Below are 24260 nucleotides of genomic sequence, written 5' to 3'. Positions count from 1 at the left end.
TTGCCGGCCCAGCTCTGTCTGCCATGCGCCTGGGCAGGAGAGCAGCTCCCACCCATTATCTCTTGTAGTGGAAAGAAAGTAGAATTGTGGTTGGACTTTTGGTATTCCTGTTCAGGGAGTCAGTGGCTGTGAGGCAACCCTTTCTGATAATGGCAGGGGAAGAGTTCTTTCTTCTGCATTGATGCTGCAATTTTTTGTTGTGCCCTTTCTCCCCCTCCTTCAATGCAGGCAGGTGGGCTTGGTGGCTTGGGGATGTGGGTCAAGCCTGGTTTCTTTTGGCAGACACCTGGTTGAGAACTGTTGCTCTACGGTCTTGTCTAAACTGTCCAGCCCTAATGTCTGTAGCCTCGTCTCATACTTTGGAAGCCTTTTATTTACCCCTTTCCACTGCAAAAACGACTATTTAGTCCTACTCTTTCTTTCCAAGCTGCTAACCAGTTACTGATCCATGAGAGGGCCTGAGCCACCTGGAGTAGCTTGTGACTGTGAGTGGCAACCTCATGGCAGACTGTTAAGAAGCAGAGCACAATCCCCAAACTGGTTGTGTGTTCTAGACTTACGTTTCACCAAGTGTCAGATTCTGGATGACATCCCTTTTATGACTTTTTAAAGCCAACTTGCTATTTTTGCATCATTTGAGCGTTCTATGCAGAGGACTAGAAATATTTCTATTAACCTGAATGTTAGATCATTTTAACATTGGCTGGAATCACAATGTTAAATTAGTTCTTATGACTTTAATAACTGATACTTCCTCTATCTCAGGACTAGCTATTAAACTGATTTTTGGACTAGGGAGATGGAATAGCAGCTTCCTCCATCCATTGCACACATCACCCTGTTATTGTGGCACTGAACCCCCAGGAGTGGTGGACCTCCCTATGGGGAGAATATCATGGTTGAAGAGCAGCGAGGAAAAATGTTGTTGTCTGTGTTCCCGCTTGGTTTGTTCTGAGTATGGTTTTGAGTCGTTTGTCACTCTTTCGTCAGTTATTAGTAACATCTTATTATCAGGCCTCTGAACTGAAAGGCTGCTCTTGCAGGTTTTACTTTGTCATTGTTTGTAGGTCAAACAGCCGCTTTCTTACGCCTCGTCTACACTACACATTTAAACTGAATTTAGCAGCATTAAAAAGAATTAACCCTGCACCCGTCCACACAATGAAGCCCTTTATATCGATATAAAGGGCTCTTAATACCGATATCTGTACTCCTCCCTGACGAGGGGAGTAGCGCGGAAATCGGTATTGCCATGTTGGATTAGGGTTAGTGTGGTCGCAATTCAACAGTATTGGCCTCCGGGCGGTATCCCACAGCGCACCCTTGTGACTGCTCTGGAAAGCAATCTGAACTCGGATGCACTGGCCAGGTAAACAGGAAAAGCCCCGAGAACTTTTGAATTTCATTTCCTGTTTGCCCAGCATGGAGCTCTGATCAGCACAGGTGGCGATGCAGTCCCAAATCCAAAACGAGCTCCAGATGGACCGTCTGGGAGATACTGGATCTGATCGCTGTATGGAGAGACAAATCTGTTCTATCAGAGCTCCGTTAAAGAAGACGAAATGACAAAGCATTTGAAAAAATCTCCAGGCTATGATAGACAGAGTCCACAGCCGGGACTCAGCACAGTGCTGCGTGACAAGCATAATGGAAAGCCAAAGAATCAAATGGACGTTCATGGAGGGAGGGAGGGGAGACTGAGGACTCCAGCGATCCCACAATCCCCGCAGTCTTTGAAAAGCATTTGCATTCTTAGCTGAGCTCCCAATGCCTGAACAGTCAAACACATTTTCCCAGGTGTTTCAAGGGACCCTGGAGCTAGGCTAAGGGGTCCAACGGGCAGGGCCCCTGGAGCTAGGGTTAGGGGCCCCACAGATAGGGCCCCTTGAGCTAGGGTTCGGGGACCCATGCTTAGGGCCCCTTGACCTAGGGTAAAGGGCCCCACGGGTAGGGCCTCTGAAGATAGGGTTAGGGGACCCAGGGGTACAGGGCCTGCAGATAGGGTTAGGGTTCCCATGAGAAGGGACCTTGGAGCTAGGGTTACAGGCCCCACGGGAAGGGCCGTTGGAGCTAGGGTTAGGGTTCCCACGTGTAGGAACCCTGGAGCTAGGGTTAGGAGCCCCAGGGATGGGGCCACAGGAGCAAGGGTTGGGGGTCCCAGGGGTGGGGTACCTGGAGCTAGTGTTAGAGTGTCTAGGGGTGGGGCCCCTGGAGCTAGGGTTAGTGGCCCAAATGGGCAGGGCCCCTAGAGCAGGGGTATGGATCCCCAGCAATGGGGCCTCTGGAGCTAGGGTTAGGGGTCCCAGGGGTGGGGCCCATGGAACTAGGGTTAGGGGTCCCACTGGTAGGGCCCCTGAAGCTAGAGTTAGGGGCCCCAGGGGTAGGGCCCATGCAGCTACGGTTTGGAGCCCCAGGGATGGGGCCCATGGAGCTAGGGATAGGGGTTCCAGAAGTGGGGCCCCTGGAACTAGGGTTAGAGGCCCCACGGGTAGGGCCCCTGAAGGTAGGGTTAGGCACCCCAGGGGTAAGGCCCCTGGAGCTAAGATTAGGGGTCCCACGGATAGGTCCCCTGGAGCTAGGATTATGGGTCAAATGGGCACGAACTCAGGAGCTAAGGTTAGAGCTCCCACAGGTAGGACCTCAGGAGCTAGGGTTAGGGGTCCCACGGGCAGGAGCCCAGGAGCTAGATTTAGGGGCCCCAGGGATGAGGCTCCTGGAGCTAGGGTTAAGGTCCCCACGGGTAGGGCCCATGGAGCTAAGGTTAGGGGACCCATGGGGAGGTCCCATAGAGCTAGGGTTAGGGTCCCCACGGGTAGGGCCCCTGGAGATAGGGTCAGGGGCCCCAGGGATGGAGCCCCTGGAGCTAGTGTCAGGGACTCTAACCCCCAGATGGCAAAGTTAGTTGTCTGACCGCGAGAGAGACAGGCAACACCAGCAAGGTCTGATTAAAAGCTCTTTATTGACAAGTGCACGCATGAATAGAGAGCAGCTCGTCTCCCAAGAGAACCAGCCCGTTCTTTACATCTTAGTATAAGCCTATATAGACAGTTCTGTCGTGTCATAAATTATTCACTGGAGCAACCCACTCCCTTCTTTTAACAACTAGAAACTAGACACCTTTAGTATACATGCATATCTAAAGTTAGAAATGTAGTGGAGTTAAAAACAAACAAAGAACAAAATCAGGGAGTGAAAACAAGGAGGCTGGGAAACTAGGGCTCTTATCAGTTCTTCGAAGGAGCTCCCCTAACACAGCACATCTGGTACTATGCCAGGAATGCAGCTTCTCGCTTATCTCACTTTTTCCCAGCGCTTGTGACACATGCTGCTGCTTCTCAGTGTTTTCCACTCAGGAATTACCCACAAACCTCTGTTAGCCTGACTTTGGTCAAGTTGGCATACCTGGTTTTGTCTGCAATATCTTTATTCAGGCCTAACACTAGGGATGGGGCCCCACGAGTACGGCTCCTGGAGCTAGGGCTGGGGGCCCAAGGGGTATGCCCCCTGGAGCTAGGGATAGGGATCACAAGAGTAGGGCCTTTGGAGCTAGGGTTAGGGGCCCAACGGGTGGGGTCCCTGAAGATAGGGATAGGGGCGCACGCATATGGCATCTGGAGCTAGGGTTAGGGGATGCAGGGGTAAGGCCCCTATAGCTAGGGTTAGTGGTCGCATGGGTAGGGCCTCTGGAGATAGGGTTAGGGGCCCCACGGGTATGGCCCCTGCCGCTAGGGTTAGGAGTCCCAATGGTAGGGCCCCTGGAGCTAAGTTTGGCGGTCCCACGGGTAAGGATTCTGTAGCTAGGGTTAGATCCCCATGGGTTGGGCCCCTGGAGCTAGGGTTAGAAGCCGTAGGGATGGGGCCCTTGGAGCTAGGGTTAGGGGTACTGAGGGTCAGGCTCCTGGAGCTAGGGTTAGGGGCACATGCATATGGCATCTGGAGCTACGGTTAGGGGCCTCAGGGGTAGAGCTCGTAGACCTAGGGTTAGGGGTCCCACGGGTTGGGACACTGTAGCTAGGGACAGGGGCCCCATGGGTATGGCCCCAGGAAATTGGGTTAGTGGTTCCACGCGTAGAGCCCCCTGGAGCTAGCGTTAGGGGCTGCACGGCTAAGGCCCTTGGAGATAGGATTTGGGGCCCCAGGGACTTGGCCCTTGAGCTAGGGTTAGTGTTCACATGGGTGGGGCTCCTGGAGCTAATGTTTGGGTTTCCAGGGGTGGGGTCCCTGGAGCTAGGGTTAAGGACCCCACGGGTAGGGCCTCTTTAGCTAAGGTAAGGGCCCTATGGGCAGGGTGCCTGGAGCAAGCGTTAGGGGCCCCACGGGTAGGGCCCTTGGAACTAGGGTTAGGAGCCCCAGGTATGGGGCCCCTGGAGCTAGGGTTAGGGGATGCAGGAGTGGGGTCCCTGGAGCTTGGGTTAGGGGCCCCACGGATAGGTTCCCTGGAGATAGGGTTAGTGGCACAAGGGGTAGGGCCCCTGGATCTTTGGTAACAGACCCAAAGGGTAGGGCCCCTGAAGCTAGGGTTAGGGTCCCCTGGGGAAGGGCCCCGGAAGCTAGGGTTAGGGGTCCCATGGGTAGGGCCCTTGGAGCTAGGATTATGGTTCCCACGTTTAGGGCCCCTGGAGCTAGGGTTAGGGGCCCCATGGGTAGGGTCTAAGGAGATAGGGTTAGCGGCCCAATGGGTAGGGCCCCGGGAGCTAGGGTTAGGGACCCCAGGGTTAGAGCCCCTGTAGCTGGGGTGAGAGGTTCAAAGGGTAGGGCCTCTGGAGCTAGGGTTAGGGTCCCAATGGGTAGGGCCCCTGGAGCTATAGTTTGGGGCCCTATGAGCAGGGTCCCTAAAGCTAAGGTTAGGGGCCCCAGGGATGGGGCACCTGGAGCTAGGTTTAGGGGCCCCACGGGTATGGCCCCTGAAGCTAGGGTTATACGCTCCAGGAGTAGAGCCCCTGGAGCTAGGGTGAGGTTTCCCAAGGGTAAGGCCCCTGGAGCTAGAGATAGGGGCCCCATGGGTAGAGCCCCTGGAGCTAGGGTTAGGGACCCAATGGTAGGGCCCATGGAACTAGGTTTCGGGGTCCCACAGGTAAAGACTCTATAGCTAGGGTTAGGGGTCCCATGGGTTGGGCCCTTGGAGCTACGGTTAGAGGCCACAGGGATGGGGCTCCTGGAGTTAGAGTTAGGGGTACCAGGGGTCGGGTCCCTGGAGCTAGTGTTAGGGGCTCACGCGTATGGCATCTGGAGCTAGGGTTAGGGACCCCACAGGTAGGGACCCTGGACTCTGGGTGAGGGGCCCCAGGGGTGGGGCTCATGGTGCTAGGGTTAGGGGTCCTAGGGTTGGGCCCCTGGAGCTAGAGTTAGCAATCCTATTGGTGGGGCGCCTGGAGCTAGGGTGAGGCACCCTACGGTTAGGGCACCTAGATCTAAGTTTCGGAGTCCCATGGGTAGTGCCTCTGGATCTAGGGTTACGGGCCCCATGGGTAGGGCCCCTGGAGCTAGGTTTAGGGATACACGGGAAGGGCCCCTGGAGCTATGGTTCTGGCACTACGGGTAGGGCCCCTTGAACTATGGTTAGGGATACACGTGTAGGGCCCCTGAAGCTAGGGATAAGGGCCCTACTGGTAGGGCCCCTGGGGCTAAGGTTAGGGGTCCCATGGGTAGGGACTTTGGTGCTAGGGTTAGGGGTCCCAGGAGAAGGGCTCCCTGAGCTAAGTAAAGGGGCTCCGTATGTAGGGCCCCTGGAGCCAGAGTTAAGGGCCAGATGGGTATGGCTCCTGGAACTAGGGTTAGGGGTCCGACGGGTAAGGCCCATTGAGCTAGGGTTAGGGGCTCTAGGGATGAGGTCCCTTGAGCTAGGGTTAGAGGTTCCAGAAGTGAGGCCCCTGGAGCAAAGGTAAGGGGTCCCACCTATATGGTCTCTTAAACTAGGGTTAGGAACCCCATGGGTAGGGCCCCTGCAACTTGGGATTGGGGTCACCCTGGAGCTAGGGTAAGGGGTCCTAGAGATGGGACCCCTCTAGCTAGGGTTAGGCGCCCCACGTGTAGGGCCCCTTGAGCTAGGGTTAGGGGTCCCATGGGCAGGGCCTCTGGAGCTAGGGTTAATGGCCCCACGGGTAGGGCTCCTGGAGCCAGGGTTAGGGGTCCCAGGGGTTGGGCCCCTGGAGATAGGGTACAGGCACCCAAGGTTTGGGCCTCTGGAGCTAGGGTTAGGGGCCCCACGTGTAGGGCGCCAGGAACCAGATTAGAGGCCCAATGGATTGGGCCCCTGAAGCTAGGGTTAGGGGCCCCAGGAATGGGGCCCATGGAGATTGGTTTGGGGCCCCAGGGGAAGAGCCCCTGGGGTTAGAGATAGGGGCCCCAGGGATACGGCCCGTGGAGCTATGGTTAGGGGTCCCAGGGGTACGGCCCCTGGATCTAGGGTTAAGGGTCTCAGGGAAAGGGCTTCTTGAGCTAGATTTAGGAGCCCCACGGGTAGGGGCCCTGGACCTAGGGTTAGGGGTCCCACAGACAGGGACCTTGGAACTAGGGTTAGGAGCCCCACGGGTAGGGCCCTGGAGCTAGTGTTAGAAGCCGCAGGGATCGGGATCTTGGAGTTAGGGTTAGGAGCCTCATGCATAGGGCACCTGGAGCTAGGATTCAGAGCCGCAGGGATGGGCCCCTGAAGCTAGGGTTAGGGGCCCCAGGGGAAGGGCACCTGCACCTAGGGATAGAGGCCCCACGAGTAAGGCACCTGGACCTAGGGTTAGGGTCCCAAACAGTTAGGGCCCCTGGAATTAGGGTTACGGGTCCCACAGGAAGAGACCCTGGAGATACGTTTAGTGGCCACATGGGTAGGGTCCCTAGAGCTAGGGTAAGGGGCTTTATGGGTAGGGCACCTGGAGCTAGGGTTAGGGGACGCAGGGATGGGGCCCCTGGAGCTAGGGTTAAGTGTCCCAGGGGTGAGGCCCCTGGAGCTACGTTTAGGGGACCCATGGCAATGGCTCCAGGAGCTAGGTTTAGGTGCTCCAGGGTTAGGGCCCCTGGAGCTAGGGTTAGGGGCCCCACGAGTAGGGCCCCTGGAGCTAGGTTTAGGGATTCCAGAGGTGGGGCCCCTGGAGTTAGGCTTACGGAATCCACGGGTATGGCCCCTGGAGCTAGGGTTGGGGGCAGTAGTTGTAGGGGTCCTGGAGCTAGGGTAAGGGGTACCATTGGTACGGCCTCTGGAACTAGGGTTAGGGGCCCCATGGATAGGGCCCCTGGAGCTGGATTTCGGGTCCCCACCCGTAGGTCTCCTGTAGCTCGGGTTAGGGGCCCCAGATATGAGGCCCCTGGAGCTCTTTTTAGGGGCACCATGGGTATGACCCCTGAAGCTAGGGTTAGGACCCTAAGCAGTAGGACCCCTGGAGTTTGTGTTGGAGTCCCATGTGAAGGGCCTCTGGAGATACCGTTAGTGGCCTGACTGGTAGGGCCCCTGCAGCTAAGGATAGGGGTCCCAGGTTCAAGGGCGCCTGCAACTAGAGATAGGGGCCCTACAGGTAAGGCCCCTGGAGTTAGGGATAGGGACCGCACAGTTAGGGCCCCCGGGACTAGGGTTAGAGGTTCCAGGGGTAGGGCCTCTGGAGCTATGGTTAGGGGCTTCATGTGTAAGGCCCCTGGAGCTAGGTTTACGGACCCTATGGGTAGGGCCCCTGGAGCTAGGGTTAGTGGTCCCAGGTAAGGGGCACCTGGAGCTAATGTTAGGGGCTCCACGGATGGGACCCCTGGATTTAGGATTAGGGGCCCCACGGGTATGGCCCCTGGAGCTAGCGTTAGGGGCCCCAGGGGTACTACACCTGGAGCTAGTGTTAGGGGCCCCACGTGTAGGGCCTCTGGAGCTAGGGTTAGGGGTCCCACGGGTAGGGCCTCTGGAGCTATGGTTTGGGGCCCCTTGGGCAGTGTCCCTAGAGCTAGGGTTAGGTGCCCCAGGGATGTGGCCCATGGAGCTAAGGTTAAGGATCCCAGGGGTGGGGCCCCTGGAGCTAGGGTTAGAGATCTCACGCTTAAGGCCTCTGGAGCTAGGATTAGGGGCCCAATCGTAGGGCCCCTGAAACAAGGGTTATAGGCCCCACGGATTGGGCACCTGGAGCTATTGTTCGGGGCCCCAGGGATGGAGACTCTGGAGCTAGGGTTAGGGGCCCATGGGTATGGCAACTGGAGCTAGAGTAAGGGGCACATGGGTAGGGCCCCTGGAGCCAGGGTTAGGAGCCCCACGGGTAGGGACGCTGCAGCTAGAGTTAGGGGCCCCAGTGATGGGGCCCCTGGAGCTAGGGTTAGTGTCCCCAGTTGTAAGGCTTCTTGAGCTAGGGTTAGGGGCCCCAGGGATAGTGCCCCTGGAGCTAATGATAGGGGTTTCTGATATGGGGCCCCTGCAGCTAGGGTTAGGGGCTCCACAAGTATGGCCCCTGGAGTTAGTGTTAGCGGCCCCATGGGCAGGGTTCCTCGAGTTAAGTTTAGGGGCCCCATGTGTAGAGCCCCTGCAGATAGGGCATTGGGCCCTTAAGCTAGGGTTAGCGGTCCCGGGAGTGGAGCCCCAGGAGCTTGGGTTAGGGGGCCTCACGGTGGAGCCCCTGGATCTAGGGTTAAGGGCCCCAGGGACAGGGCCACTGGAGCTAGGGTTATGGGTCCGAGGGGTGTGGCCCATGGACCTAGGTTTAGGGGCCCCACGGGTATGGCCTTGGGACTTAGGGTTAGGGACTCCAGAGTTAGGGTCCCTAGAGCTAGGGTTAGGGGTCACATGGGTAGGGCATCTCGAGTTATGGTTAGGGGCCCACAGATAGGGCCCTTGGAGCTTGATTGAGGGGCCCCACGGGTATAGACCCTGCAGCTAGGGTTAGGGTCCCCATGGGCAGGGCCCCTGGAGCTATTGTTAGGGACCCCAGGTATGGGGCTCCTGGAATTAGGGTAAGAAGTCCTAGGGCTAGGGCTCCTTGATTTAGGGTTAGTGGTCCCACATGTAGGGCCCCTGGATCCAGAGTTAGGCGCCCGACAGGTTGGGCCCCTGGAGCTAGGACTTGGGACCCCAGAATGGGCCCCTAGAGATAGGGATAGGGTTCCCAGTGCTGAGGCCCCTAGAGCTAGGGTAAGGGGTCCCAAGGGTATGGACCCTGTAGCTAGGGTTAGAGGCCCAAGGTGTAAGGTCTCTGGAGCTAGGGTTTGGGGTCCCACGGCTATGGCCCCTGGAGCTAGAGTTAGGGGAGCCAGGGATAGGGCCCATGGAGCTAGGATTAGGGGTCCCACTGCTAGGGCCTCTGTAGCAAGGATTTGGGGCCCCATGGGTAGGGCCCCTGGAGCTAGGGTTAGCGGTCCCATGGGTAAGGCCCATGGAGCTAGGGTTTGGTTGCCCAGGGATGGAGCCCCTGGATCAAGTGTTAGGGGACCCATAGGCATGGCCCCTAGAGCTGGGGTTAAGGGTCCCACTAGTAGGGCATCTGGAGATAGGGCTAGGGGCACCATGGGCAGGGACCCTGGAGGTAGGTATAGGGTTCACACGGGTAGGGCTCCTGGAGCTAGGGTTAGGGGATCCAGGGATGGGGCCCCTGTAGCTAAAGTTAGGGGCCCTATGGGTAGGGTCCTTGGAGCTAGGGTTTGGAGCCCCAGGGATGGGTTCCTTGAGCTAGGGTAAGGGGTTCCAGAGGTGGAGCCGCTGGAGATAGGTTTAGAGGCTCTATGGGTTGAGCTCCTGGAGCTAGGGCTAGGGGCCCAAGTGGTAGGGCCCCTGGAACAAGGGTTAGGAGTCCCACGGGTAGGGCCCGTAGAGCTAGGGTTAGCGGCCCTACGGGTAGGGGCCTTGAAGCTAGGGTTAGGGGTCCCAGGGGTGGGGCCCCTGGAGCTAGGGTTAGGGGTCCCAGGGGTGGAGCCTCTGGAGCTCAAGTTAGGAACTCCATGGGTATGGACCCTGGAGCTAGGGTTAGGGCCTCATTGGTAGGACCCCTGGAACTACAGTTGGGGTCCCATGAGTAGGGCCTCTAGAGCTAGGGTGAGGGGCCCCACGGGTAGGGCTCCTAGAGCTAGGGATGGAGTCTCTAAGGGTAGGACCCCTGGAGCTAAAATTAGGGGACACTGCACCTTGGGATTATGGCCCCAAGAGTAAGGCCCCTGGAGCTAGAGTTAGGGGCCTAAAGGTTATGGCCCCTGGAACTATGGTTAGGTTTCCCATGGGGTTGAGCCCCTGGAGATATGGTTAGGGGCCAGACGAGTAGGCCCCTTGGACATAGGGTTATAGGCCCCACGGGTAGGGCCCCTGCAGGTAGGGTTTGGGTCCCAAGGATATTGCCCATGGAACAAGTGTTCAGGGCACCACGTGTAGCGCCCCTGGAACTAGGGTCAGGGACCCCAGGAACGGGGCTCCTGGAGCTAGGGTTGGGGCTCCCACGGGTAGGGCCCCTGGAGCTCGGATTAGGGATCCACAGGTAGGGCCAATGGAGTTAGGGTTCTGGGCTCCAGGAGTAGGGCCCCTGGAGCTAGGGTTAGCGGTCCCAGGGGTGGGGCCACTGAAGTTAGGTTTAGGGGCCCCAGAGGAAGGGCCTCTTGAGGTAGGGTTAGGGGCCCCACAGGCTGGGCCTCTGGATATAGCATTAGGGGACCCACGAGTAGGTTCCCTTGAGCAAGGGTTAGTTTTCCCACTGTTGGGCCCCTGGATCTAGGGTTAGATTTCCCACGGGTAGGGCCTCTGGAGCTAGGGCTAAGGACCCCAGGGATTGGGCCCCTAGAGCTAGGGTTAGGGGTTCCATGGGAAGGGTCTCTGGTGCTAGGATTAAAGGCCAAATGGGTAGGGCCCCTGGAGCTAGGGTTAGGGACCGCAAGGGGCCCCTGGAGCCAGGGTTTGGGGTCCCACAGTTAAGGACCCTGGTGCTATGGTTACGGGCCCCATGGGTAGGGGCCCTGGATCTAGGGTTAATGGCTCAATGGTAAGGGCCCCCAGAGCTAGTGTTAGGGGCTCTAGGGGAAGGGTCCCTGGAGCTAGGATTAAGGATACACGGGAAGAGCTCCTGGAGCTAGGGTTCCTGGCCCCATGGGGAGGGCCCATGGAGCTAGGGCTAAGGGCCCCGCGGGTAGGGCCCCTGGAGCTAGGCTTACGGGTAACATTTGTAGGGATCCTGGTACTAGGGTTAGGGGTCCCAGGGGAAGGGCCCCTTGAGCTAGGGTTAGGGGCCAGACGGGTAGGGCTCCTGGGTCTAGGGTTAAGGGTCCCACGAGTAGAGCCCCTGGAGTTACTGTTAGCGGCCCCATGGGTAGGGCCCCTGGAACTTGGGTTGGGGTCCCACAGACAGGGCCCATGGAGCTAAGGTTAGGGGCCCCAGGGATGGGGATCCTTGAGCTAGGGCTAGGGGTCCCAGGGGTGGGGCTCCTGGAGCAATGGTTAGGTTTCCCACGGGTAAGGCACCTGGAGCTAGGGTTAGGTGTCCCACAGGTACGGTCTCTGAAGCTAGGGTTAGGGGCCCCATGGGTAGGGACCATGGAGCAAGGTTTATGGGCCCCACGGGTAGGGGCCCTGGATCTAGGGTTAATGGCTCCAAGGGTAGGGCCCCTGGAGGTAGGGTTAGGGGCCAAAGGGGTAGAGCCCCACAAGCTAAGGTTAGGGGTCACAGAGGTAGGGCCTCTGGGGCTACGGTTAGAGGACCAATGTATAGGGCCCCTGAAGCTGGGTTAGGGGAACTAGGAATGAGGACCCTGGAACTAGGTTTTGGGGCTCCAGGGGTAGGGCCTCAGGGGTAGCTTTCCTGGAGCTATGGATACGGGCCTCATGGATAGGGCCTCTGTTACTATGGTTAGGGGTCCCAGGGCTAGGGCCTCTGGAGCTAGGGTAAGGGTTCCCAGTGGTGGGGACCCTGGAGCTGGGTTAGCGTTCCCTGGGTTGGGGCCCCTGGAGCTAGGGTTAGGGATCCCAGGGGTAGGACTCTTATTGCTTGAGCTAGGCCCTCCTGTGGTAGGGCCCTGGACCTATGGATAGAGATCTTAGAGGTAGGACCCCTGGAGCTAGGGTTAGAGGCCCCAGGGGTAGAGCTCCTGGAGCTAAGGTTTTAGGCCTCATGAGTAGTGACCCTGGAGCTATGGTTAGGGGCCCCAGGGGTGGTGCCCTTGGAACTTTGGTTAGGGGCCTCACAGTTAGGGCCCCTGGAGCTAAGGTTAGAGGCCCCACAATTAGGGCCCCTGGAGCTAGGGTTAAGGGGCCAACGGGTAGGGCCCTTGAAGATAGGGTTAAGAGTTCCACGGGTAGGACTAGGGTTAGAATCCCCACGGTTAGAGTCCTTTGAGCTTGAGTTACGGGCCGCACAGGTAGGGACCCTATAGCTAGGTTAGGGATCTCACAGTTTGGGCCACTGGAACTTAGGGTTAAGGGCCCCAGGGGCAGGGCCCTTGGAGCTAAGGATAGGGCTCCCAGGGGTAGGGACCCTGGAGCTAGGGTTAGGGGCCCACGGCTAGGGCTTCTGGATCTAGGGTTAGAGTTCCCGGGGTTGAGGCCCCTGAAGATAGTATTCTGGTTCCGATGGTTGGGACAACTGGAGCTAGGGTTAAGAGCCCCACAGTTAGGGCCACTGGAGTTGGGGTTATGGGCCCCAAGGGTAGGGCACCTGGAGATAGGGTTGGAACTCCACGGGTAGGGTCCCTAGAGCTAGGGTTAGTGTTTCAAGTGGTGGGGCCACTGGAGCTAGAGTTAAGGGCCCCACGGTTAGGGCCTCTGGAGTTGGGGCTTGGGGCCCCAGGTGTAGGACCCGTGGAGCTCGGGTTAGGGGCCTCACTGGTATGGCCCCAGGAGCTAGAATTAGGACCCCCAGGGTTAGGCCTTTGGACCTAGGGTTAGGGGCCCCAGGGGAAGGACCCATGGAGCTCGGGTTAGGGTCCCCACGGGAAGGACCCCTGGAACTAGGGTAAGGGGTCCCAGGGGTAGGGCACCTGGAGCTAGGGATAGGGTCCCAATGGGTAAGACCCCTGGGGCTGGGGTTAGAGGCCCAATGGGTAGTGCCCCTGGAGATATGGTTAGGGGACCCACAGGTAGGGTTAGAGACCCTACCTGAAGATACCCTGGAGCTAGAATTAGGGGCCCCAGGGCTTTGACCGATGGAGCTAGGGTAAAGGAGCCCAGAGGTAGGGAACCTGATACTGTGGTTAGGGGCCTCAAGTGGAGGGCCCCTGGAGCTTGGGTTAGGAGCCCCACGGATAGGACCCCATGAGCTAGGGTTAGAGGTCCCACCGGTAGGGCCTCTGGAGCTAGAGTTAGAGGCCTCACGGGTAGGGTCCCTAGAGCTAGTATTATGGGCCCCATGGGAAAGGCACTTGGAGCTAAGGTTATGGGTCCCAAGGGGAAGGCCCTGGAGCTAGGATTAGGGGCTCCACGGGAAAGGTCCCTGAAGCTATGGTTGGGGCCCCAGAGATGGGCACCCTGGAGGTAGGTTTAGGGTCCCAGAGGTGGGGCCTCTGGAGCTGGGAAAGGGACCCCATGGGTAGGGCCACTGGAGTTGGGTTAGGGGACCCAGGGATGGGGCCGCTGGAGCTAGGGTTATGGGCCCCAGGGGTCGAGCCTCTGGAGCTAAGGTTAGCTGTCCCACGAGTAGGGTTCCTGGAGCTAGGGTTAGTGGCCCAAGAGATATTTCCCCTATAACTAGGGATAGGGGCCCCACGGATAGGGCCCCTATGACTAGGGTAATGGGTCCCACTGGTTTAGCTCCAGGAGCTAGGGTTAAGGGCCCTACGGTTAGGGCCCCTGGAGCTAGCGATAGGGGTCCCGTGGTGGTGCTTCTGGGGATAGGGTTAGGGGTCCCACAGGTAGGTCCTCTGCATCGAAGGTTAGGGGCCAAATGGGTACAGAGCCAGGAGCTAGGATTAGGGGCCCCACGGGTAGGGCCCCTGGAGCTGGGTTAGGGGACCCAGGAATGGGGCCGCTGAAACTAGTGTTAGGGGTTTCAGGGGTCGAGCCCTGGAGCTACGGTTAGGGGTCCCAAGAGCAGAGCCCCTGGAGCTAGAGTTAAGGGCCAAAGAGATAGCCCCCCTGGAGCTATGGATAGGGGCCTCTCGGATATGGCCCCTGTAACTAGGGTTAGGGGTCCCATGGGTAGAGCCCCTGGAGCAAGGGTTAGGGGCCTCACGGGCAGGGCCCCTAGAGCAAGGGTTGGGCAACCCATGCGTAGGGTCCCTGGAGATAGGATAAATGGCCCCGCGGGTAGAGCCTGAAGCTACAGTTAAGGGCCACAGGGGTAGGGCCCATGGAGGTAGGGTTAGGGGCACCAGGAGTGTAGCCCCTGGAGCCAGAGTTATGGTTCCAAAGGGTGGGGCCACTGGAGCTAGGATTAGGGTTTCCAGGGATGTAGCCCCAGGAGCTAGGATTATGGGCCCCATGGGAAGGGCTCTTGGAGCTAAGGTTAGGAGTCCCACCGGCAGGGCCCCGGAGCTAGAGTTAGGGGCTCCACAGGAAGGGCCCCTGGAGATATGGTTAGGGGCCCCCAGAATGGGGACCCTGTAGCTAGGTTTAGGGGTCCCAGAGGTGGGGACCCTGGAGCTGGGTAAGGGGCCCCATGGGTACGGCCACTAGAGCTGTGTTAGGTAACCCAGGGATGGGGCTCCTTGAACTAGGGTTAAAGGCCCCAGCGGTCGAGACCCTGGAGTTATGGTTAGCGGTGCCACGAGGAGGGTCCCTGGAGCTAGGTTAGGGGCCCAAGAGATATCTCCCATATAACTAGGGATAGAGGTCCCACGAATAGGGCACCTGGGACTAGGCTAAGGGGTCCCTCGGGTAGAGCCCCAGGAGCTAGGGTTAGGGGCCCCACGGGCAGGGCCCCTGGAGCTAAGGTTGGGGGACCCACGGGTATGGCCCCTGGAGCTAGGGTAAGAGGCCACACGGTTAGGGCCTCTGAAGCTAGGGTTAGGGGTGCCAGGGGTAGGGCCACTGGCGATAGGGTTAGAGGTCCCATAGGAAGGGTCCCTGGAGCTCGGGTTAGGGACCACACGGGAAGGGACCTTGGAGCAAGGGTTAGGGCCCCCACGGGTAGGGCCCCTGTAGCTAGGGTTAGGGTCCGCATGGGTAGGGTCCCTGCAGATAGGGTTAGGGGTCCCAGTGGTGGTGCCTCAGGAACTAGCATTAGGGTTCCAACTTGGAGGTCTCATGGAGCTAGGGTTAGGAGCCCCAGGGATAGGGTCCCTGGAGCTAGTGTTACAGTTTCCAGAGGTGGGGACCCTGGAGTTAGAGTTAGTGGCCCCACGGGTAGAGGACCTGGAGCTAGGGTTTGGGGCCCCTGAAGCTAAGGTTAGGGTTTCCAAGGGTAGAGTCCCTGGATTGGGGCCCCACGAGAAGGGTCCCTGAAGCTAGGGTTAGGGGCCGCAGGGATGTAGCCCCTGTAGCTAGGGTTAGGGTCCCGGGGTGGGGCCCCTGGAACTAGGGTTTGGGGCCCCATGACTAGGGCCCCTGAAGGTAGGGTTAGGGGCCCTAGGGGTGGGGTCCCTGGATCTTGGGTTAGGCCTCCCACGGGTAGGGCCCCTGGAGCTAGGTTTAGGGACCCCAGGGGAAGGGCCCCTGGAGCTAGGGTTAGAGCTGCCACGGGAAAGGCCTCTGGAGCTAAGGTTAGGAGTCACTCGGGAAGGGCCTCTGGAGCTAGGGTTAGGTGCCCCATGGCTAGGGCCCCTGGAGTTAGTGTAAGTAGCCTCAGGGCAGGGCCCCTGGAGCTAGGGTTAGGGGCCCCAGAGGTAGAGCCCCTGGAGCTAGGGATACGGGCCCCATGGGCAAGGCTGTTGGAGCTAGGGTTAGAGGCCCCACAGGCAAGGCCCCTGGAGCTAGGGTTAGGGGCCGCATGGGTAGGGCCCCTGGAGCTAAAGTGAGAGGTCCCAGGGGTAGTGCCCCTGGAGCTAGGCTTAGGAGCCCCACGGGTTAGGCTCCTGGAGGTAAGGAAAGGGCCCCACAGGCAGGGTCCCTGGAGGTAGGGTTAGGCGTCACAGGGATTCGGCCCCTAGAGCTAGGATTATTGGTCCCAGGGTTGGGGCTCCTGGAGCTTGGGTTAGGTGCCCCACGGGTGGGGCACTTGGAGCTAGGGTTAGAGGTCCAACGGGTTGGAACCCTGGAGCTTTAGTAAGGGGCTCCAGGGGTAGTGCCCCTGGAGCTAGGGTTAGGGACCGCAAGGGTAGGGCCCCTGGAGCTAGGTTTAGGGGCCCCTCTGGTAGGGCCCCTGGAGCTAGGGTTAGGGGCCCCTGGGATTCGTCCCCAGAAGCTAACATTAGGGTTCCCAGAGGTGAGTCCCCTGGAGCTAGACTTAGGGGCCCCACGGGTTTGGTCTCTTGAGCAAGGTTTAGGGGCCCCAGGTGTAGAGCCCCTGGAGCTAGGGTTAGGGTTCCCACTGGTTGGGTCTCTGGAGCTGTGGTTAGGGTAGCCACGGGCAGGGCCCCTTGAGCTAGGGTTAGGGCCCCCACGGGTAGGGCCCCTGGAGCTGGATTAGGAGACCCAGGGATGTGACCATGGACCTAGAGTTAGGGGCTCCAGGGGTCGGGAAACTGGATTTGGGATTAGGGGCACCACGGGTAGGGTTCCAGGAGATGGGTTAGAGTCCCCAGATATGTGGATCTTGGAGCTAGAGTAAGGGGCCCCTCGGGTAGGGCCTCTGGAGCTAGGATTAGCGGTCCCACAGGAAAGGCCCCAGGAGCTAGGGTTTGGGGCCCCAGAGGAAGGGCAACTGGAGCTAGAGCTAGGGGTCCCAGAGAAAGGGCCCCTGGAGCTAGAGTTAGGGGCCCCAAGGGTAGGTCCCCTGGAGCTAGGATAAGGGTCTAAAGGGTAGAGTCCCTGGTGCTAGGGTTAGGGGACCAAGGAGTAGGGCCCATTGAGTTAGGGTTAGGGGTCCAAGGGTTGGGGCCCCTGGAGGTAATGTCAGGGTTTCCAGGGGTGGGGCCCGTGGAGCAAGTGTTAGGCTTTTCAGGGGTGGGTTCCCTGGAGCGATGGTAAAGGGCACCAAGGGTCGGGCCCCTGGAGCTTGGGTTAGGCGCCCCATGGGCAGGGCCCCTTGAGCTTGGGTTAGGGCTCCCACGGGTACAGCCTCTGGATCTCGGGTTAGGGGCCCTACGGATATGGACCATCGAGCTAGGGCTAAGGGTACCATGGGAAGTTCCTCTGTTGCTAGGGTTAGGGGCCCCACGGGTTGGCCCCCTGGAGGTAGGGTTAGGGCTCCCACGGGTAGGGCCTCTGGAGCTAGGGTTAAGGGACCAACTGGAAGGGCCCCTGCTGCTAGGATTATGGGCCTCACAAGCAGGGCTCCTGGACTTGGATTAGGGGACCCAGGGATTGCGTCCCTGGAGCTAGGGTTCAGGGCCCCAGTGGTAGGGACTCAGGAGCTTGGATTAGGGGCACCACGGGTAAGGACACTGGATGGGCAGGATCCCTGGAGCTAGGGTTAGGGGCCCTAGGTATGGGACCCCTGGAAATAAGGATAGGTGTCCCAGGCGTGGGGCCCCTGGAGCCAGTGCTAAGGGCCCCAAGGGAATGGCCCTTGGAGCTAGGGTTAGGGGCCACACGGGTAGGGCCCCTGGAGCTAGGGTTGGGGTCACACATGTAGGGCCTCTGGAGCTAGGGTTACGGGCCCCATGGGTAGAGCCCCTGGTGTTAGGGTTAGGGGATTCATGGGCAAGGCCCCTGTAACTACGGAATGAGCCCCACGAGCAGGGTACCTGGAGCTAAGGTTAGGGGCCCAATGGGTAGGGTCCCTAGATCTAGCATTAAGGGCCCCACGGGTTGGGCCCCTGGAGCTAGGGTTAGGAGCCCTAGGGATGGGGTTCCTTGGAGCTAGGGTTAGGAGTCCCAGGGGAGGGGCCCCTGGAGCTAGGGTGAGGGGCCTCAGGGGTGCAGCCCCTGGAGATAGGGTTAGGGGTCCCATGGGTGGGGAACCTGGAGATAGGGTTAGCAGTCACAGGAGTGGGGACACTGGAGCTAGGGTTAAGGGCCCGACGGTTAGATCCCCTAGAGTTAGGTTTGGGACCCATGGTAAGGGTCCCTGGAGTAAGGGTTCGGGGCCCCACGTGTAGGGTCCCTCGAGCTAGGATTAGGGGCCGCACAATGGGGCTCCTGGAGCTAGCCTTAGGGGTCCCAAGGGTAGAGCCACTGGAGCTAGGGTTAGAGGCCCCACATGTAGGGCCCCTGGAGCCAGGGTTAGAAGCCTCATGGTAGGGTCCCTGAATCTAGGGTTAGGGGCCCAAGGGATGGGCCTCTGGAGCTAGGGTTAGGGGTCCAGGGATGGTGCCCCTGGAGCTAGGGTTAGGGCCCCCATGGGTAGGGCCCCTGGAGCTAGGTTTAGAAGCTCAAGGGTTAGAGCCCATGGAGCTGGGTAAGGGGCCTCACAGGTAGGGCCCTTGAAGCTATTGTTTGGGGCCCCAAGGGCAGGGCCCCTAATGCTAGGGGTAGGGGCTCCAGGGATGGGGACCCTGGAGCTAGGGTTATTGGTCCCAGGGGTCGGGAAACTGGAGTTAGGATTAGGGGCACCATGAGTAGGGCTCCAGGAGATGGGTTAGAGTCCCCAGATATGGGGAGCCTGTAGCTAGGGTTAGGGGCCCCACGGGTTGGGCCCCTGGAACAAGGGATAGTAGTCTCACGGGTTGGGCCCCTTGTGCTAGGGTTAGGGGCCCCAGGGATGGGGCCCCATGGGCTATAGTAAGGTGTTCCAGGGGAAGGGCCCATGGAGCTAGGATTTGGGGTCCCAAGGGTATGGCCTCTTGAGCTACAGTTAGAGGCGGCATGGGTAGGAGCCCTGAAGCTAGAGTTGGGGGCAACAGGGTAGGGCACCTAGAGCTAGGGTTAGAGGCCACAGGGATGGGGCCCCAGGAGCTAGGGTTAGGTGTCCCAGGGGTGTGGCCACTGGAGGTAGTGTTAGGAGCCCCATGGGTATGGCCCCTGGGGGCAGGGTTAGGGGCCTCAGGGGTAGGTCCACTTCAGCTAGGGTTAGGTGTCCCACAGTTAGGGCCTCTGGAGCTAGGGTTAGGAGACCCAATCGTAGGTCTGCTGAAACTAGGGTTAGGGGCCCCACAGGTTGAGCACCTGGAGCTAGGGTTAGGAGCCCTACGGACAGGGCCCCTGCACCTAGGGATTGGGGCCCCACATGTAAGGCCTCTGGATTTAGGTTTAGGGGCCCCACAGTTAGAGCCCCTGGAACTACGGTTAGGTTTCCCACGGGTTGAGCTCCTGGAGATATGGTTAGGGGCCCCACAGGTAGAGCTCCTGTAGCAAGGGTTTGGGTACCAGGGATATTGCTCCTGCAACAAGCATTAGGGGCCCGACATGTAGGGCCCATGGAGCTAGGGTTAGGGGACCCAGAAATAGGGCACCTGGAGCTAGAGTTAGGGGTCCCAAGGGTAGGGCCCCTAGAGCTAGGATTAGGGTCCCCACGGGTTAGGCCCCTGGGGCTAAGGTTAGAAGCCCCAAGGGTAGGGATCCTAGAGCTAGGATTATGGGCCCCATGGGTAGGGCCCCTGGAGCTAGGGTTAGTGTACCTGGAGATGGGACCCCTGGAGCTAGGGTTAGGGTTCCCAGGGGTGGAGCCCCTGGACCTTGGGATAGGGGCCCCATGGTTATGGTCCCTGGAGGAAGTTCTAGGGGCCCCAAAGGTAGGGCCTCTGAAGCTATGGGTAGGGGTCCCATGGGTTGGGGCTCTGGAGCTAGGGTTAAGTACCGCATGTGTAGAGTCTCTAGAGCCAATGTTAGGTGCCCCAGGGATGGGGACTCTGGAGCGAAGGTTAGGTGTCCCAGAGGTGGGTCCCCTGGAGCTAGGGTTATGTGCCCCACAGGGGAGGGCCCCTGGAGCTAGGTTTAGTGGCCCCTGGGATAGGTCCCCTAGTGCTAGGGTTAGGGGTCCCAGGGGTTGGGAACCTGGAGATAAGCTTAGAGGCCCTATAGGTTGGGCTCCTGGAGATGCGGTTAGGGGCAACAGGGGTAGGGCCCCTTAAGCTAGGATTAGGTGTCCCACGGGTAGAGCCTCTGGAACAAGCATTAGGGACCCCACGGGTAGGGACCCTGTAGCTAGGGTTAGAGGTTCCACAGGTAGGCCCCTCGAGCTAGGGTTAGGGGCCCCACTAGTAGGGTCCCTGAAGCTAGGGGTATTGGCCCCAGGGATGTGGCCTCTGGAGCTAGGGTTAGGGGTCCCAGGGGTGGGGTCCCTGGAGACAGGGTAAGAGGCCCTACGGGTTGGGCCCCTGGAAGTAGGGTTAGGAGCCCCCGGGGTATGGTCCCTGTAACAAGGGTTAGGGGACCCAGGGGTAGAGGAACTGGAGCTAGGGTCAGGAGTCCCAGAGGTGGGGTCCCTGGAGCTAGGGTTAGGGGCCCCACGGGTAGGGGCCTTGGAGCTAGGGTTAGAAGCCCCAGGGATGGGGCCCCTGGAGCTAGGGTTAGGGGTCCTAGCGGTGGGTCCCCTGGAACTAGTGTTAGGGGCCCCACAGGTATGGCCCCTGGAGCTAGAGTTTGGGGTCCCACGGGTAGAGCCCCTGGAGCTAGGGTTAGGGGTCCCAAGAGTAAGGCACATGGAGCTAGGATTAGGGGCCCAAGGGGTGTGACACCTGGAGTTAGGGTTAGGGGACACACAGGTATGGCCCCTGGAGCTAGGGTTAGGGGCCCCATATGTAGGGCTCCTATAGCTAGGGTGAGGTGTCCAATGGGTAGGGGTTTCAAGCTAGGGCGAGGGCGAGGGGCCCCACGTCTAGGGCCCCTGGAGCTAGGTATAGGGACCCCATGGTTAGGGAACCTGGACTAGGGAGAGGGGCCCAGGGATGGGGCCCCTGTGTCTAGGGTTAGGAGGGCATGTGTAGGGCCCTTGAGCTAGGCATAGGTTCCCCAAGGGTAGGACCCCTGGAGCTAGGGTTCTGGGCACCACGGTGGAGGTAGAGTTATGGGCCCCAGAGGTAGGGCCCCTGCAGTTATGGTTTGGGCCCCAGGGTTTGGGCCCATGGAGCACAGGTTAGGGACCCCACGGGTAGTGCCCCTGGAATTAGCATTATTGGTACCATGGGTATAGACCCTGGAGCTAGAGTTAGGGGCCCCATGGGTAGGGCACCTGCAGACTGGATTTTTGGCCCCAGGGACGGGGCCCTTGAGATAGGGTTAGCGATCCCAGAAGTGGGTCCCCTGGAGCTAGGGTTAGGAGCCCCACGGGTAGAGCCCCTGGATGTAGGATTATGGGCCCAAGGGGTAGGACCCCTGGAGAGAGGGTTATGGGTCCCAGGGGTGGGGCCCCTGGAGCTAGGGTAAGGGGAACCATGGGTATGGCCTCTGGAGTTAGAGTTAGGGTCCCCAGGGGTAGCGCCCCTAGATCTAGGGTAAGGGGTCACACGGGTAGGGCCTCCGGGGCTAGCATTAGGCTCCTCAGCTGTAGGGTCCCTGCAGCTAGGGTTAGGGGACCAACGGGTAGGTTTGCTGGAGCTAGGGTTACGGGCCCCAAGTATGGGGCCCCTGGAGCTAGGGTTAGGAGTTCCAGGGGTGGGGGCCCTGGAGCCAGAGCTGGGGCCCCACAGTTATGGCCCTTGGGGCTAGGGCTAGGTGCCCTAGAGGTAGGGGCCCTGGAGCTAGGGTTAGGGGTCCCACGGATACAGCCCCTGGAGATAGAGTTACGGGCCCTAGGGGTAGGACCCCTGAACTAGGGTTAGAGTTCCCACAGGTAGGGCCTCTGGAGCTAGCATTAGGGGCCCCACAGGTAGGGACACTGCAGCTAGGGTTAGAGGTCCCACAGGTAAGGCCTTTGAGCTAGGGTTAGTGGCCCCACGATTAGGATTCTAGAATCAGGATGGGGGCCCCAAGGGTAGAGCCCCTGGAACTAGGATTAGGGGAGGGGTTGGGCCCCTGGAGCTAGGGTTAGGGGCACCACAGGTAGGGCCCATGGAGCTAAGGTTAGGGTCCCCACAAGAAGAGCCCCTGGTGCTACGGTTAGGGGCCCCATGGGTAGGGCAAATGGAGCTAGGTTTGCTGTCGCCAGGGATGGGGCCTCTGGATCTAGGTTTAGGGGTCCAAGGGGTGGGACCTCTCGAGATAGGGTTAGAGGCCCCACCGTTTGGGCCCCTGGAGCTAGGGTTAGGAGCCCTCGGGATAGAGCCCCTAGAGTTAGGGTTAGAGGTCCCACGGGTAGGGAATCTGGAACTAAGGTTAGGGGCCCCATGGGTAGGGACACTGGAACTAGGCTTAGGGGCCCCAAAGGTAGGTCACCTGGAGCTAGGGTTAGGGGTCCCACAGGTAGGGCATCTGGAGCCAGGGGTTGGGTCCTCACTCGTAGGACTACAGGAGAAAGGGTTAGGGGCCCAACAGATATGGCCTCTGGAGCTAGGGTCAGGGGCCCCACAGGTAGGACCCCTTTCGCTAGGGATAGGGGCCCCAGGGGAGGGGCCCTAGATTAAGGTTTAGGGGTGTCACAGGTAAGGCTTCTGGAGCTAGTATTAGGGGCCCCATGAGTAGGGACCCTGCAGCTAGGGTCAGGGGTTCCACGCATAGGGCCCCTGGAGCTGGGTTAGGGGCCCCACGTGTAGGGGCCCTGGAGCTAGGATTACGGGCCCAAGGAAGGGGCCTTTGGAGCTAGGGCGAGGGGCGTCAGAGGTAGGGCAGCTGGAGCAACGATTAGGGCTCCCACTGGTAGAGCCACTGGAAATAGTGTTATGGGCCCCAGGGGTAGTTCCCCTACACCTTGTGATAGGGTCTTCACGTGTAGGGACCCTCGAACTAGGGTTAGTGGTCCCATGGGTAGAGCCCCTGGAGCTAGGGTAAGGCGCCCCATGGGCACGGCCCCTGGAGATAGGGTTATGGGCCCCACGGGTAGGGCCCCTGGAGATAGGGTTTGAGTACCCAGGGACTGGGACCTTGAACAAGGGTTAGCGGTCCCAGTAGTGGGGAACCTGGAACTAGGGTAAGGAGCCCATGGGTAGAGCCCCTGGAGCTAGACTTAGGGGTCCCAGGGATGGGGCCCATGGAGCAAGGGTTAGGGGCCCCACGGGAATGGCCTCTGGAGCTAGGGTTAGGGTCCCCAGGGGTCAAGGCCCTGGAGCTAAAGTTAGAGGCACCAAGGATAGGGACCCTGAAGCTAGGTTTAGGGGCCCAATGGGTATGGCCCTTGGAGCTAGTCTAGAGGATCCAGGGGGAGTGCTCCTGGAGCTAGGGTTAGGGGACCGACGCTTAGGGCCTCTGGAGTTTGGGTCAATGGCCCAATGTGTAGGGCCCCTGGAATCAGGGTAAGGGGACCCATGGGTACAGCCCCTGGAACAAGGGTTAGGGGCTCCAGGGGTGTTGCCCCTGGAACTAGGGTTAGGAGCCCCAGGGGTAGGGCCCCTGGAGCTAGGGCTAGGGGTCCTATGGGTAGGGCCTCTGGAGCTAGGTTTAGGGGCCTCATGGGTAGGGCCCCTTGAGCTATGATTAGGGGCCCCATGGGGAACGCCCCTGTAGCTAGTGTTACGGGCCCCAGCGATGGGGCACATGGAGCTTCGGTTAAGGGTCCGAGGGGTGGAGACCCTAGAGTTAGGGTTAGGGGACTCACAGATATGCCTCTGGAGCGAGGGTTAGGGGTCCCACGGGTAGGGCCTCTGAAGGTAGAGTTAGGTGCCCCACGTGTAGGGCCCCTGGAGCTAGCGTTAAGGGCCCCATGTGTAGGGCCCCTGTAGCTACGATTGGCATCCCAGAGGTAAGGCCCCTTGAACAATGGTTAAGGGCCCCAGGAGTAGGACTTCTGGAGCTATTGTTAGGGGCACCAGGGATTGGGCTCCTGGAGCTAGGGTTAGGAGTCCCAGGGGTGAGGCCCCTGGAGCTAGGGGTAGGGGTTCCAGGGATCGGACCCTGGGAGCTAGGGTTCGGGTTCCCAGGGGTGGAGCCCCTTGAGATAGGGTTAGGGACCCCACAGGGAGAGCCCCTGGAGCTAGCGTATGTGGCCCTATGATTAAGGCCCCTGGAGCTGGGTAAGCGTCCCCAGGGATTGGGCCCCTGAAGCTAGGGTTAGGGGCCCCTGGGATAAAGCCCCTGGAACTACTTTTAGAATTGCCTTGGGTAGGGCCCCTCGAGCTAGTGTTAAGGGCACCGGGGTAGCTCCCCTGGAGCTAGGGATAGGGTCCCCATGGGAAAGGCCCCTAGAGCTAGGGTTAAGGGGTATACGAGTAGGGCCCCAAGAGCTAGGGTTAGGGGTCACAGGGGAAGGGTCCCTGGAGCTAGAGATAGGGACCCCACTGGTAGGAGTCCTGGAGCTAGTGTAAGGGAAACCACGGGTGGGGTCCTAGGATCTTTAATTAGGTGTTCCACGGGTATCGCCTCTGGAGGTATATTTAGGGGACCAAGAAGTAGG

The 24260-nt window shown here is 59.7% G+C and overlaps 1 non-coding gene across 1 annotated transcript; it reads left to right on the top strand.

The window, feature by feature from the left end:
* Positions 1-687: 687 nt before the first annotated feature.
* LOC115659277 lies at positions 688-880 on the top strand. Its single transcript, XR_004002502.1, has one exon. It is a non-coding gene; the product is annotated as a U2 spliceosomal RNA (small nuclear RNA).
* Positions 881-24260: the final 23380 nt, after the last annotated feature.

The sequence above is a fragment of the Gopherus evgoodei genome, chromosome 10 (assembly GCF_007399415.2).
Source record: "Gopherus evgoodei ecotype Sinaloan lineage chromosome 10, rGopEvg1_v1.p, whole genome shotgun sequence".
Lineage (NCBI taxonomy): Eukaryota > Metazoa > Chordata > Testudines > Testudinidae > Gopherus > Gopherus evgoodei.
This window is presented reverse-complemented; position numbering and strand designations above follow the sequence as displayed.